Source organism: Ixodes scapularis, unplaced genomic scaffold, assembly GCF_016920785.2.
Source record: "Ixodes scapularis isolate PalLabHiFi unplaced genomic scaffold, ASM1692078v2 PGA_scaffold6__148_contigs__length_123643588, whole genome shotgun sequence".
NCBI lineage: Eukaryota > Metazoa > Arthropoda > Arachnida > Ixodida > Ixodidae > Ixodes > Ixodes scapularis.
Genome location: NW_024609881.1, coordinates 38,401,701 through 38,418,424, shown reverse-complemented (window position 1 = coordinate 38,418,424; position 16,724 = coordinate 38,401,701). Strand labels below are relative to the sequence as shown.

The 16,724-nt window shown below is 47.8% G+C and overlaps 1 pseudogene; it reads right to left on the bottom strand.

The window, feature by feature from the left end:
• Positions 1-13,290: 13,290 nt before the first annotated feature.
• Positions 13,291-15,123, bottom strand: LOC121838465 (annotated as a pseudogene).
• Positions 15,124-16,724: the final 1,601 nt, after the last annotated feature.

Below are 16,724 nucleotides of genomic sequence, written 5' to 3'. Positions count from 1 at the left end.
TTGGCTTACATGGTTTTTGATCAAACCACCACAGCATGAAACCATCAATGGCCCAAACTACGACAGACCATCAAACTATCACACCGTCACACCATCAAGCCGTCAAACCATCAAAGCATATCACCATCAGGCCATCAGACCATCAATGTCCTGAAACACGTCAGACCATGAGCCTCATGGACCATCCGGATTTTTCCTGATGGTCTTTTCAATAGGAACGGAAGCGAAATAATCTAAAGCAAAACGTGCCGTGAACATCCGAAATGAAGGTACCACCTGATCACGTAAACTGAAGCCCTCGTTCATATGACATCGCTTGTGGACATATCGGGCACTGGAATCGTCGCTACGGGTACATACGCATGTAGCTTTATTGCCGGAAAAGAAAAACCGCATCGCGACTACCTCAGGACATATGGAAGTCCGCGCGACTGAAAAGTCGCCAGTTCGTCTAGCAGGACGACTCAAAATCCCAGTCAAGCTCTCTGGCAAACCCTCACGGCGCCCCCCCCCCCCCCCTCCTTTCTTTCGTCCACTCGAATGTTCGGTACAGTGCGCTACCTCCGCGCCGTCTTGGCCGGCGGCTCCTCTAGGTTTGTCTCGTCTTGCTCTGTGCCGTAGTTCTCACAAGTCCTCTTCGTGGGCAGGCGCAAACACGTCACTTTCCTCCATGGGCAGTTCGTCTTCGGCCTTCTCGTCTAGTTTTTCCAGGGACCCAGATCTCGTGGTGCGCCACTCGTGGGTGTCTGTCGCCGCAGGGTCCAGCACCGCAGTCTGCGCATCGCTGTCGCTTAGTGCCACGCAATACATGCCTACTGCTGCGCTGCCCGTTGATGAAGGCGTAGCAGCCGCCGCCGCCACATTGACCTTGGTGCCCGAAGCCGCAGCAGCCTCCTCGGCTTCAGCCTCATTCGTGAGGACCTCTCCACTATAAAATGATTTTTGACTTTTTAATAAGATCGTATTGACTTCTTGTTGCGTTTAATTATTTTTTGTAACGTTCACATCTTGTTGATAGAACAAATATTCTGTTGATTTTGTGTTGAATTTTTTCCGATCATTTTGTTCTACCTGAGTCACAAGAAAAGCTGTTGACTTAATATTAACTTTACGTTGATTTTTTTCTGGCAAATTTCTGTTAACAGTGCACTCAGAACGGCTGCAGACGTTCTGCTTTACTTTGTGTTAAAAATGTTCAGTTTAGTCTCTGTAATTAATGTCAATGGATAAGTTGCGGAATCTCCTTTTACTTTTTATCGAACAGAGTACTGTTTTACTATGTGTCAAATTTCACTAAGTTTCTCTCTAGTTACTGATTAGGTGAGAACTGTATGAAGGAGCTTGTGTTGTCCCCCCTCCAACGCGAGCCTTCTACCCGTGGCAACGCTAGAAAGAGACGCCCTGCCGTTCTCACCTTGTAAGTGACTACAGTGACTTTATCGACACTAGAAAACTTCTCAACTCGTGAGGAGAAGTAAACGGACGATTTTAACGTAAAGCAACTGCCTTGACTCGCTTCGTCCTGACTGCTGCTATGCAGAGAAGCGATAACATTTCTTCCAGGAGCTGTGTTTGTGAATATTGTTTTAGCGACAACGCCGAATTACTATTAGTCGTGTTAATGCTGTTTTAGTGAAAGATGAAGTACATAAATTTTGAAACTGTGTTTTTTTTTCTTTTGGCATACTCCTTAGAAGGACACGTGATACCTGGAACCTTACAGAGTTCTCAGGTGGCCACCGGCCAAATGATTACCTTCGAAAAATAGGTCCTACAAGGCTCTGGAGCAGTCACGAGACTGTGATTGAGGTGTTGCGCTCTTCATGTTGTTTCTGTTTGTATTCGTCTCTAATGTGTGCTTGTGAAATATATATATCGCGCCTTCAAATACCAGAGAGAAACCATTTCCTGAAAAAACTAAAATATAAAAAAGAAACTCGCGGGTCTTTTTCTTATTTTACGTTATTCTGCGGCAGCCACTCTGGAGCAGAGTAAAAACCCATAGTGAGTCTGCAAACTGTGCTAAATAAATAACTGTGGTGTTATCTATGCTTTTTTAAACGTATGTGGCTTTTCAATTAATAAATTTTAGCTTTTCAATTGAAAAGCTAAGGAAAAAGCATCTTGGAAGCGACAGAAAGTCCGTTGATTTTCTATTGAAAGATGGGCCAATATTCGAACGAGTGTAACCAGAAAAAATAGAAAGAATGATGAATAGCTCTCGACATATTATATCCTCTGGTGACTTTTTTCAACAGCCTTTAAAGAAAAAGGCAACAGAGTTCTTCTGGAAGGGATGACTCCTAGTCGCCCTCCAGCGGGTCTGCAGCCCTCGCATAGGTCCGGACGCACAGAGCGCCCTCGTGGCCGAACGTCGGGACGCGGCACTCCTTCAGGATATGCCCGTCCGCTGGCTTTGCAGGCAGAGCGGAGCCCTTCCTGGCAACAAGACGGAAGCCCGCTCGCCCGCGACACACTGTTGGTATGGCAAGTCGTACAGCCTGACGGCCCCCTTGAGTCGGAGGACCGCCGTGCGCGTCTTGTTGCCAACGCTTACGCAGCCGGCAACGTGGCACATTGAAACGCAAAAAAAGGTGTTTAAAACAACTGGACCTGTTTGGAAGTGAAACAAAATGGCAGCGTAGTCTTGTGTATGTGTCATAGCCAGTCATCGCTGCCCTCCGGGTCCGCTGAAGCTGCGCGTGCGGAGCCCGACATTTCTGATGCCTAAACAATGTGGCGGCCAAAGTGGAATCTCCTCCGCCACACAGGTGGTAGTAATATCCCTGACTATATAATAACTCGCTCATTTGGAACTCGTGTATTACGCCGGGCCTATAGTCCCGACTTATTTGGTGATTCTCCTTTAACTCTCGAATATTAGATGCAGAGCTAATTTAAAGAAAGCGATAGTTTTTAGACTCTTGTAAATACGGCTGATAGTTATGTGCCACGATAGGTAAGGGAAGATGGCAATTATCAGGTGGTTCTTCTGCGCTTGATTTCCCGCCCAAAAAAATGTTGAGACCAGTTGGAATGGATGCTTTTGAGTTTAGTTCAGGCAACTATAATATTACTCTTAAAGGGTAACTGCCCAGGTAGCACACTTGCCTTGTTTACCTGGGGCCAGGATTGGCACTTAGTTGTGATAGCTTGGCCACGACTGCCCAGCCAGTTACGTCTGTATGCCAGACTGGCGTTTCACAGTCTTTCCCTGCCCCAGAAAGCCACATAACTTCCAGGGAATGTTTTCCTCGTTGACCAATCAATTTCCTCGGTCATTGATGGCCAGGGTAAACAGGCCGCGACCAGTATTTGATGTAGCCTGGCTGTCTATTGATTCTCCTCGGTCAGAGATGGCCACGGTAGCAATGCCTCTGCCAAGCTTTGAGGTTCCATGGTAGTTTACAGGATTTCCCTGGTCCGCTCAATACAAGCAACAGCCAGTGTTCAGCATGTTGCCAGATCGAAGATAGGGTGAGCCAAGGAATGGCAGGCAATTGCTGCTATGCAATGTTCCATGGCTCAAGCTCGTATATTATTGGACCCAGAATGCCCGCTGAAAGCCACTGTTACTCTACAGTTCGTTTAACTTTTTTCACTTTTTTGTAATTCGTATGAGCGTTCACTTTACAAATTTTTGGTGCTTTTTGGCACGAGCCTTTGGAGTAGAAAGCGACGTTTAAGTGCAAGAAGCCTGTTTTAGCGAGAGGTATAATAAAGAACACGTTTTCACCATTGAAAAATAAAAAAAAAAACTATTTGAAAACAGTTTGGATATGAACAGGCCAAACCCGAAATGAACTGGTTGTAGTGGAATTGTACAGGACAAATTAGAAATCAAACTGTCGAAATTGGTCGAACTCGAACTTTATAACTTTCCTGCTTTTTACCGCGGCCTTTATCTACCCTGGCTTGCACGGAGAAGCCGCTTCCAGCGCAAGTGCGCGAGGCGGGGAGGCTCCCACGTGATGTTGGAAAAGCGTGGGAAAATCCGGCACGCGCAGTTGCAATGCGCAGGTGAGTCAGACGCCTGGAATGCGCCAGTACCCCGGGACCAGAGATGATGCAGTGTTCCCGCGCTCAGCGCGGATGCCTTGAAAGAGGAGAGCTGCTCACGTGCCAGGACCGGGAGCACGCGGGCTAATCAGCGCGGCCCTCGCGTCCGGTCGAAGCGCCGGTTTGAGTCGGCGGCGGCCACGGTGGAAGAAATATATTTGTGTGGTGACTCTGGCCGCTCTTCTCGTGGGGAGCGAGCGACCAGATCGTGTTCGGAACAAGCCTCGAACAAAGAGTATATTCTGTTTCACCTTATGATATACCGCAGGAAAGGCTACAAGCGCGAGCTCCTTGCTCTGGGGCACATCCCGGCGGCATAAGCTCTCGTGACTTTACAGCAGCAGCCAACGCTATGAGCTCGCGCTTCTAGCCTTCGCTGCGGTACAACATAGGGTGAAACGAAGTGCAGTTGTTGCGTGCCGCCGCGGGGGCGCTGAGGTGTGAGCACCGTGGGTATGAGGTCTGTCCTCGGCGGCCAGGGAGTCAGGGGCGTAGCTTGGTCGCCTTTTTCGCGGTGTGCCGGTGGTGTGCGGTCAGTGGCTGGCCTCATGTTTTGCTTTGGTGCTGTGTCAATCACCGGTGCCACCATCGTGCACGAAGATGAGCATTAACCCGAAGAACAAGTTATGCTATAAGGATGGGAAAGACGTGCTTCGTTCCCAACTGCAATTCGGGGTACCGGAACTGCGCAGAGCGAGCGTCCTTGTTTAAAGCTCCATCGAATGACGCTCGCCTGGAGCAGTCGCGTCGTGCAATCCCGAGGACCGATCGCAAGTTACTACCTAATCTTCTTATCTCGTTGACCAAGTGAAGACCGAGCTTGACAGTCTAATTTCTGTCGAAGTCTGGGAATGCGAAGATGGCTGGGCAGAAAAGGCTCATGAAACCAAGGCTGTGGACTGCATGATATATATAAGTAGGTTTTTGAGCATGAAAATAAAGAAAAAGCTACACGCTGCCTTGCATGCCGATCCGCTTTCAGCATCGAAAAGAACACTTCTACTGAAGCAGCACTGACAAACGTGAAGAACGGAGGAGGCCTTACACACCCCAACAAGAACCTTTTCCAGCTACTGAAGAAAGCGGAACAGTTCTTCGTGTAAAATAAAAGCCACAAGACTGTCTACTGGGACATATTCGACAGTGTTCTTGACACATGCACAATAACGTTTCCGTGCGCTGAACACAAAGAAGAAACAATTGCCCAGTTGCTCCACTACTACTTCGGCATGCGAATGCGACAACACTGTAAGCATATTACGATGAATAGGAACAAACAAGCTCAAGAGATAAAGAAATCAGCAAAGCAGCGCTCGTCTTAGTTTAAGGGCATGGGCGAGAAACACAGGATGTAGGAGATGGCGTTTTTTAGTAGTATGCAATGAATTCAGATTTTGTGTACAATTTAAAGCCAAAATATTTGTCAGGTATATTTTTACCTGTAAGACGGGGTGACACCATATTGTGCGAGTATAGATAAAAAGTGATTTATGTCTTATAACCACTACTATTGTTTGACTTTCAGTCACTGTGTCATCATTTCAGTCAGTATGTCATCATCCTGTGTCATCGTTTCAGTCACTATGTCATCATATATAGGAATTTTTTTCTGCTCACAGGGTTTGTAAGTTCCACAGTACAAGTTGACATTGTATGTATAAACCATTTGTAATGCTAAAACCTTTATGCGCATGTAAAGAATTATTTAGGCCCCACTATGTAACACTATTAGAATTTTTTTTCAAAATGGCAGGAGAAGGGCGCAAAGAAATCACCCGACCTCATATAAAGCCACGCAATTAATGTGTGTAAACAATTTATGAACTGTTACCAAACATTTTGTTTGACAAAACATTCGAGCATGACCCAAGTGTTTACTCGAAATTATTGAAGGCCCAGTAGACTATGCCGGGAACTTTTATATTTATACGAGTATTTTTTTCACGTTGAGTCATCATCGAAATGTTCTCGTTTGGAAAGAACAAAAAACAAACAAACAGGAACCGCACGGGGGAAAAGGCAATCACTGCCACTGCGCCAACGTAAATCCATCATTTTGCTACACAGTACACAGAGACCGAGTAAAGAATCTATAATTTCCTTCACAAGCCCCCCTATGCGGAGGGCAAGTTCTCCTGATCCTTGTGAAGGGGTTGCGGTGACGTCAGAACGCCGAGTCCTGATTGGCTGATCGCGACCCCCTATCTGAGCGTCGTCTGCTCCTTTGAAACGTCGTCTGCTCGCAACGTCGTCTGCGTCTGTCTTGCGTTTCCTGCGAATTTCGGAACTGGAGAGGCCAGGTTCACAAAACAATATTACGCCGGAAATGTGCGTAAGACAAAACTTTAGAACAAATTCGTATTCACCAAACGAAATTTTCGTAAATTTTGAGCAGGTTACATCGAAATCCTACGACAGCTCCGAAGCTGTCTTAATCAAATCAGCATGGCCGACAGCGTCGCGGTCGCGACGACCAACGGACGTTTATTTTTCTACGTGCACTTCTCAGGCCCGAATTCAAGCAGCAAGAAAAGAGTAAAAAGTACTTGAAACAGACCACAAGGAACAAGAACGCTGGATCCACAAACACCCGGGAAAAACTCCAATGGCCACGATTCCACCAACAACGACCAAGCGAAGACGGCAGATAGGTCGAGGCACTCCGACTCGGCGACCGTCTGCCCACGACCGGCTGGCGTGCTGAATGAAATATGCCCGCGCGACCTTTGTGATCCCTTCCCGTCTTATACTTTGATCGCTGACCTCAGTTTTAGATTAAGAGGTCAATCTCTTCCTCTTGTCATATCCTTGTTTTCCGAGACAACGGTGACTTTCGCCGGTAAAAAGCGGTGAATCTCCGACAGACGCAGGAAAGATAAGCAGCCATCGCTTTGACTAGCAGACGTAAAGTAGACGACGTTAACTGCGCCAACCCGCCGACGCCGTTAAAGAGTGAGAAGTCTCGCCCCACACGAAAGGAGGGAAAAAGTATTTGGGAGGGAGCTTGCGGACACTAACCAGCCTCACTCTCGGTTCTTAGCAAACAAACCTCGGCACCTCGGGACACCTCGCCAGTCAGTCCTTTGACTTCCCTCCTTGATGCGCGTCGGCTAGTTGTTAGACAAAAACAACGTACCGCTCGAGTTATTTCGTCTGCCCTCTCTGAAAGTCACAGGAAAGGTAAGCCAGACGCAGACGAAGTTGCAAAGGAGCAGACGACGCGGAGATAGGGGGTCGCGATCAGCCAATCAGGGCTCGGCGTTCTGACGTAACCGCTACTTCTTTTTCATGCGCAGAATACGAAAATGAGCCCACTTGCGAGGCGTATACATGCCTTCACAAGCCCCTCTATACTTGCGCGTCATCTATCCCCGTGCGAGGGAAGCACGCTCGGTGCGCCGAACATTATGTGGTCGCCGCGCGAGACAGAGAGTCATAACCTAAATGTATTTCTTCCACCGTGGCGGCGGCGCTGTTCCAAAAAAAAAAGCAAAAAAGCAAAAAAAAAGTTGGATTTGGCGTTAGTGGTGCGAACTTGGGTTGCTTGGTTCTTTGGCTGTTCTGCTTGGGGAGGTTACAAGTTGCTCTGTTTGTATAAGATAGTTTGTCAGTGCCTGGAGTGCTGCCTCTGCCGAGGGTTCCTGAGGCTGATGACGTCCTCCGCCTGAGTTCCGCTCGCTCGTGGGCGAAATGGCTAGATCCCAGAACGGCGTCTTCGGAATTCGCTCCGTCCTCATTGCAGCGCGGGCAATGGCTGTCTCTTGTCACCGCGCCAGCGAGCCAGGTAAGCAGGCTTGACCATTTGGATTCATTTTCATAATCAGAGGCATGTGAAACTGAACCTTTTTGCAACCCACTTCGGAACAGCTATGCTAGTAACACAACCCCCAGTGTATACATTCAGTTTCAGAGATCCTCTACAACAGGGGTTAACCACTGTGGTAGAGAATCCGGCTGTTGTTATCCCTATCCTGCCTTCCAAGTCTGTCGCCCTCTAGGCAACTCGCAATTGCGAGTTGCATAGCGGACGGCAAACCAGGGAGGCAGAAAGGGGGTAACAACAGCAGGATCTTTTCATTCCTAGGCGTTGATTTTCGTAAAGGCTCAACCGCATGTAAGCGATTAAGCGAGCGACGAGCGGCGGAGATTTCCCGCATCGCTTCTCGCGTTGCTCGCTTTTTGGATTTCAAGAAATCGTCGCTAATCGCCTTGGTCGCTTGCTTTTGTCGCTTTCACGCGGTTTGCCGCGTCGCACTAGTGACCGAACGACAGCGAAGTGGATCGTCGTCGCTCGTCAAATCGGTAAGATGTGGTTTATACTTAATTGCCGCACGATCGGCACACGCTTCCATATTCTCTCTCATACTGTTTATGATAGTGCATATTTTTTATTCGTGGCATTAGTGACATACCGTTTTAGAACAGACGGGTGCGAATAAATCTGCCACGGTTCTAATTACTGATGTATATTCTTATTTCAGATGCCTTGGGGTTAGCCACTACCGAAACCCCGACACTCCAGAAGATGTGGAGAATCTCGGCAACCGCCTGGGACACATGAATATTATCATGACAAATTTGTTTGCATTGTACTTATGTTTTTATGCTTATTTCTGCGGCCTGCAGTATGTATTTATTTTTGTGGAAATGAATTGAATTTTATGAATTTACGACGTGTGTTGTCGATATAACCAGTTAAACTGGTTTAAGTGCATGGTGAATTTCTATTGTCTAGCCAGGCTTGGCTGACCACCCGGCAGCTATCCAGGCCCATCCTGTATATACACTTAAGAGCCAAGCTTGGAGTACCACTGAGCTTCCCGCCTGGCCCATGCCATAATTCCAGCGGTGAGCCAGTCCATGGCTATATACACAGGGAACTGCCGGTGGTCGCCAGACTGGCGTACCAGGATGGGGCTGCCTAGCGCCATGGTGCAAAACATTCTAGTCCCAGTGAAACTTCCCCGGCTACCCAGTCTGGCTTAAGCTTGAGGCGGCCGTAATGTGCTGCTTGGGCAGTCACCTTGCGAAAAGCCCGAATCACGGAGCCCGCCCTGTCCCGACTTCCCAGTCTTTTTGCCTGCTTTAGAGCAGTTTGTGCCTGCTAGTAGGTATGTCTACTGAAACTTGAAAGTAGAGGGAGTGCAAGAGAGCAAAGAGACAAAGTTGGGAAAGCTTGCTCTCCCTTTTCAATTTCTGAAATTCTAGTGACTGTACCGTAATAAATGCACAACGCATCTTCCCAAAATAACAAAAAAAAAACCCAAAAAACAACCTTGTTCACTACGTAAAAAACGGTCTCAGTTCATGCATCTGTGGGCAGGTAGGAAATCTTGCCTAAATTTATTCACACCGCCCGATGAGCAACACGTCGCTGTGCAAACGCAGTCCAACACAAAGCATAAAAGTGGCAGATTCAGGACAACAATTCGGAGTTCATTGTTCAATTAAAACGACGTAAGCTTGTAGAAAACGCCCGCAGCTTTTTACTCACAGTATGTGTCGGGAATCTTCCACATTTTGAAACGGAACGAAGGAAGGTTTATTTTTAAAAACGGTCGCTGCGTCCTCCCGGACCAAATTGACTGAATCAGCTAACGACGACGGGACTGAGCCCGTTTAACCTCACCCCCCAACAGCCAATTTGCGCTCCGTGTTAGGTGTCTACTTCCAAGCACTGCACCACACACACCACGAACGTTTCAGTTCTTTGTCGCGTCGCCGTGTTGCACCAAACAGAACGAGATCGCCGAAGTCAACGCAGCGCTATCGTGAACGTTGGCTTGTTGTTGCACACTCGTGGACCCTGTGACTTCCTTCGCTTTCAAAGCACACACGACGATTATGAATGATACTTTCCGTCTTTCGGGAACATCACAGGGGCACTTCTCTCCGGTCACGTCTTCGCTGTGTGCTCGCAAACCCCGCAGCTTTTCGTGTACCGCCAAACCAAAACAATACCGGCGCCATCTTTAGCGTGAATTGTTACCAGATCTTACCGGAAGTCGAGACGCTCCGTCGTTCAACTCAGCAGCCAACTCAACAAAAAAGAGAAAATCCGTAAGTGAGAGGAGGGGCGTAGTTCTCCTCCGCGGGGGTCGAAAGAGCGAGAGTTTCAAATGTGGAGATGTTCTGACTCCGACTAAATTACGTCCTGTGACGTAAAATATAGCCAAAAAAATTATTTTTTTCGCGGAACATTTGTTTTGTGACATGCTTGTCCCAATTAGGCTGTTTAAAAAAAAACTATTTTTTTTCAGTTACCCTTTAATGGCAATAGGTTTTGTGGCCTCATAAATGAAGCCCAATTACTAATTACAGCAACCGTGTTTTTCCCATTCAAGAGGCCTTTTAAATAGGTAGTGTAGGGAACCTCAAAAATTTAGATTGTAAGGTCTTCAAAAGTAATATCTGCTTTTTCATTATAACTTATAAGTCGAAATATTGAAAACTGAGGTAAAAGTACAAGTAAATATTTGTAAAAAAATCTGAGTCTTGCAAATGTCGCTCGAACTCCTCCCCATAATACTCCTTTTTGGTTCACTGGGGTACAATACGTCCGAGTGTTGCTCAGAGTGTAGTGCACTACCCCTGTTTTCTCGATAACTGGTTACCTAAAATGTATAAAATTTACACAATGTATTAATGGATGTTTTCTTTACACATGTTATTTTTCGGTGTAATCTTCACCCCATTCAACGGCTTTACGCCGGCGCGAAACAACCGCATGCATGTCTTCCCTGTACCAGATCGTTTTGAACGAAACTCAGTAAACAGGATAGCTCGCCAAGAAAAGAGTCGTTTTATCAATCCGTAATCAATGTTGTGACATTGCGGTCCTTTATGACACTATGGGACCTCATGTCCAATGTCCATAACAATTACTTTATCATTCTCTCCTACCGTCTGACGGCAATACTGCTGTAAAAAAAATTCTGAGGACATATAAGCACTTCTTATGAGTTTCGAATGCGAAAGCATGCGCCTGCAACGCTGCTTCCGCCTCGCATTGTCGAAGGTACTCGTCCTTTTGCTGCCTGATACGCTTGGAGTCGTTATCTGCTCGCGGCTCCAGAGGGTGGAGCGCACGCTCTCGTCAAGTGGCCGCGCCGCGCTGAGCTCGGCCGTGCAGCCACTCGGGAGTCTGCCCTTGCGGGCTCTGCGGGCTGTGCGGCCGGCCGATCCCTCTTACCGGTGGCCGGGCCGCTGCGGCACCATGGTGAGGTCTTCTCTGCTGAAGGTCCTTAGAACTACGCCGCGCGGCAGCCAAGAAGAGTCTCGTTCTTTGAAACTATGAAGCGCGCCAGCCAACGGGAGCCTACTCATTAGATCGCTTCTACGGACGACAGGTTTCGCTCCTTGGGACAGGGGAGTTTATGTGCCGCAATGCGCGGCTTCAAAAGCTGAGAGCGCGGGTTCGCTCTATGAGAAAGTTAATGCTTTCGCATTAGAAAACAACGGATCTTGCAAACAATTTCAAATACCTCATTTTATGCGCTTCAAGTGTTCATATACTCGTGTCGAGCGATATGTTTGAGTAACTTTAAACATCACTGCCGCACCAACTCGCATAAAATTTGTATCTTATTTCATGACTGCCGACGTTAAACGGGTCTAGGTCATAGAACCAATTTAAACTGAAGGCAGAGTGTTGCGCCTTTGAAGTGCTCCTCTCGTCAGCCGACTTCGTGCGTTGACGTTGAGGTCGTTTAACTAAAGACATAACGACCGGCTTCAACGAAAAAAAGTTTAGCACACTCCCTGGTTCGCTTTTCTTGCCGCTCTCAATCCCCCCATCTCCCTTGTTCTAGGGAAAACCACAATCCAATGTAACCGGCATTCGAAATTAAGTATGCAACATCCTCCCTACGCTCAAGGGTAAGAAAACAATTATGTTGTGCTGCCGAAACGGTGTCTGAGTACAAGGGTCCCGAGGCCAAGGTGTTCAGGTCCAGTCGTAGAGATGCGACGGTTGGAAGATCAGGCATGCCGGCGAGTAAGTGAAAATGACTTCGTTGGGCCGACCGTGCACGCTCGACGTTGGTGGCTTCAGTCACAAAAGTGTCAACGCTCGACAGGGGATTGGGGACGAGGAGCCCGAAAATTTCACCGTTCACGCCACGCACGAGGACTCGATGTCTCTTCTCCTTGGTGGCCTCTTGATCGGCTCGGGCACTTAGGCGCAGGACATCTTCGACACTGCTGGTCACGCTTTCGTTGGGACCCTGCACCCTTGTTTGGAGAAGGTCCTCCTCTCGCTGCCGACGGTGATGGTTCATCAACGTCCACTTCAATTTGGTGGCACAGGATTCTCATATAGTGATGAAAGCTTCGTAGTTTTCAAACCAGTGCCTCGCATAACTTTCAAGCGAGAAGTAGAGGTTGTGGAGGCACTGCCCAGTTGTCTATCCGTTGTGACGGGCTGCACGTTCATAATCTTGCAGCCTTCCTCGATGTCCTCTTGGACCTATCCGTCGAAAAGTGTCCAAGTCCGGCGAGCGACACACAGTCATACGACGGCGGCGGCGGCCTGGGTCTGCAATGACTAGATGTCCATCGTCGGCGTCTTTGGCTGCTCTGTCTTGTGTGGCATCAGTCCGAATTTCCGGAGTAAGCCTCGGGTGTGGCGGCTTTCTCGGGTCTCGGTGATCTCTGCGGATGGTCTTCTTGAGCGGGGGATTGGACTTTAGCTGTGAGGCCTCGGAGGAGTACGCTTCATGGGCTGCGTTACCCCGCACCTCTACCTGAAATGTCACGAATTGAGGAGGACACGAATAACTGAAGGAAACTAAACCTGTAATGGGGCGAACTTGTGCTCAAGACAAAAATAGTAGATGTTTAGCGTTGCAGGCGTCGATGTCGACGAAAGAGCAGGTTCGAGCGCTGGGGCGAGACCGACTCCGGCTTGCCATGCGGAGCACCTTTTGGACCCGTCTGTGTTTCTATAACATTCGGCATAGAACGTTCGGTGCGTAGATTATTGGCAGCACGATTTGACAAGAATTTTCTCAGACTTACGAAAACGCCAAGTTGAGAGAATCAATAATAACATTCCGCTTCCTGGTGTTGATCCTTGAGCCGAACCTGGAGCCTCCGTGCGAAGGCCGAGGACCGTAACCATTCGGCCATCCACTTTTTTCCGTTCATTGCTTGCTTTGACATTTCTACAATAGGAGCTATACAGAGGAGGGGTTAAAATACGTCAGCCATAACTTGGGTGCTATTGTTTAATTAAAATTCTTTCAAATACACCAACCCATCAATAATCGGCAACCAATCTGGTTGTTGGGGCTGCTCCCGCAACACTACAGATATGCAAGAAACACACACAATAAAATATGCACGCACCGAGCTGACGGTTTCAACACCGTGATCTACGCCTACTCTTGTTTTCCATAGACAGTGATAGCCGAGCAGTAGTATCAAGTCATAATGTGCACTGTTTACATTCTCTTGTGATAAAAAGTCTATATTTCTGGTGGTCATCGAGAAATCGTCCTTGAGTGTGTGCTATAGTATATGCCGGAAAAACACAGCGTCCGAGCAGTAAATAAATACGTGTTCCACAGTTTCTGGCTGCTTGCATAAAAGGCATTGTGGTGACCATGGTGAGAAAATGCTTTTTTCTTCTGAAAATGACTTTGCGGGCAGGACGCCACATTGAAATTTGAAAAAAAAAAAAAAACATTTAACATTAAGCTTCACCGGCATGTTCTTTAAGGCATCAAGACCAGGGTCTTCACACTGTTGGGAACGATAAAGCGGCACAAGCTGATAGAGCGATGAATTGCTCTCACCTGTCTTCAGGCTGATTTGACGAAAAGTTGCCGTCACGCTCTCACGAGTAGCTTTGAACTGCAGATAGAACGCTTAGACAAGGCGGGGTACACCGCTTGCCTGATTTCCAGCGTGTGGGAAAACCTACTATAACAGATCAATAGTAAAGGCAACACAGGGGACGGTAAGCGAGAAAGAGTGTTGAAATCAAGGGTTCAAGTAATAGCTTATTGACACAGGGTGTTGCACAACCTTAAACAAATAGGAATTAAGTAAGATGTCAATGTTTGTTTTCTCCACTCCATAGAAGCTGGAAAACATTTGTTCTACAATGACTCGACAGAAACGGGTTCAATGCTCAAACAAGCAGGTTACTCAGTCCACAGCTTGTGTCTAAAATGTTGTTTACTAGATTCCGCTAACGTGCGAACGCGTGTATATTGGACAGACTTGGCGGTGTTTTCACGAAAGGGCGCGTGAAAATCGTCCAGCGATTCGTCACAAAGCGGGGGGACACCTTGCGGTACACTGCATGCGGTGCGGGTGTCATTCCCTGCTTTAAAAGCGCAAATACCAAGAGTGAGAGGGAAATAGTTGAAGCGTATTTTATAACGTCCTCAGCTGATAACTGCGTCAGCACGCCTTCGATTTTACTAAACAACAAATAAGTTTCTCTTCAGTCACGTTGCACTGATACGAATGTTTAAATTATTGTCATCTGTTGTTTTTGTGTATAATTGGTTCTTTTATTAGATATGGTTGGCGTGCTGGGAAAGAGTGTTCACGCATCTATGCTGGGTTGTTTGCCTTGATTAAATCAGTTGACAGTCTGCGCCAGTCCGCGTTGTATATGTCTTCTTCGTCCATGTTTTTGCGCATTTTAGTCATCTAGATAATGGTACAGGCAGCAGAACGTCAACCATATCTCGATACATTTCTTTGTGACACGGTACTAAAATAGTTTCAAAGGAAAACGAACATTCAAGATTTGAAAAGAAAGTAACACCTCTCTAAATACCCTCGTACTGGAGCACCTGCCTCAATGGATGACGAAACAATAAACACTGACAAAACGTTTTGCAGACGTGCTTGAGCAACTGTGCCCAAAAAGGTATCCTTTTGATCGCGCACAATCATTAAGCGTGAACCAATTTGACGTATGAGCGAATGGAACAAATCTGAACCAGCACTTCGCACCGACCTAAATAAATTCGTTGTAGGAGAACACTCGTGTCCCGAAGACCCAATAAAAATGGCAAAAACCCTATGCGGCTTCTACACATTCATACTCGACATACATTCACATTCACAATCATACTCGACAGAAATTATTACCTTGAAAGCTTCGACGACTCCCTTATTCACAATCACTATCACTAGTCGTGCAATTTGTTTATGCCATCTTTACACCTTCGAGATCAACACAGCCTACGTTAGTATGCTCCAGAACACTGAACTCACTTCATGCGAAACGTGATCGAACGCTTTTTGCAGGTCAAGCTGCACCATCGCTAATCATCCAGAAAAAGCATAACAACACGCTGGGACAGATCTGGACGCGCAAATAGTTGTAGCGATAGTGGGCCATTTAGTACCGCACGTCTGGTGTGGGCCCCCCTTGAGATGCACAAACAATGACGTCCTCTAACGTATTTCTTGCAATAATGTCGCTCAAAGAAGTATCACTTGAATCCAGAAAAAGACCTTGATTCAATCTATCCTCTGGAGAGCAAACACAAATAAAATCGCCGAGGAAAATGGCGGTCCTATTGCAGTTCAAATATGTTTCAATACATAAAAAAAAAGTTTAAGCTTACTCTTCCAGTTAGGCGCCAAAAATACAAATAACCCGCCACTCAACGTTAGGAAAAGAAAAAAAATAGAAAAAAAATACGAGAAATAGAAGAACACGAGTGTACAGTGCCCCCCAAACTTAACGCCGCCAGACGAACGCCCGACTTTTGCGGAGCAACCTGGCGGCAGCCGTTTCAACTAGTCGGTCACGCGAAGGCCATTCCCAATCTCCGGACCGGGGGAAGGGGAGGCAGTAGGGCCGCCCCAAAGGGTGCATGACTATGCGAATCATACACTCGTATCATTCGTCGTGAACACGTCTTTTTATTTTTTTAGAGCGCAGCTCTTAGGGGCCCGTTTCCGGCTTGAGCGGCGTCGCCGTCGGCGTCGGCGTCGCCGTCGCCGTCGGCGTCGCCGTCGCCGTCGGCGTCGGCGTCGGCGTAACCGCGCGGTGCATCATGGGAAATGTCCCATAATGCACCGCGCGAGCCCCCCACCAAGGTCACGTGACCTCGTGGGGGGTCACGTGACCCCCCGAAGTCACGTGACTCCCCTGAGGTCACGTGGCCCCCTCCTCGAGGTCTCGCGACCCCCCGATGACGTCATCGTCACTGATGACGTCACCGGCATCCACATCGTCATCGTCATCATCACTGATGACGTCACCGGCATCCACATCGTCATCGTCATCATCACTGATGACGTCACCGGCATCCACATCGTCATCGTCATCACTGATGACGTCACCGGCATCCGCATCGTCATCGTCATCATCACTGATGACGTCACCGGCATCCACATCGTCATCATCACTGATGACGTCACCGGCATCCACATCGTCATCGTCATCATCACTGATGACGTCACCGGCATCCGCATCGTCATCGTCATCATCACTGATGACGTCACCGGCATCCACATCGTCATCGTCATCATCACTGATGACGTCACCGGCATCCACATCGTCATCGTCATCATCACTGATGACGTCACCGGCATCCGCATCGTCATCGTCATCATCACTGATGACGTCATCAGCGACGTCACTGATGACGTCACCGACATTCGCATCGTCATCGTCATCATCACTGGTG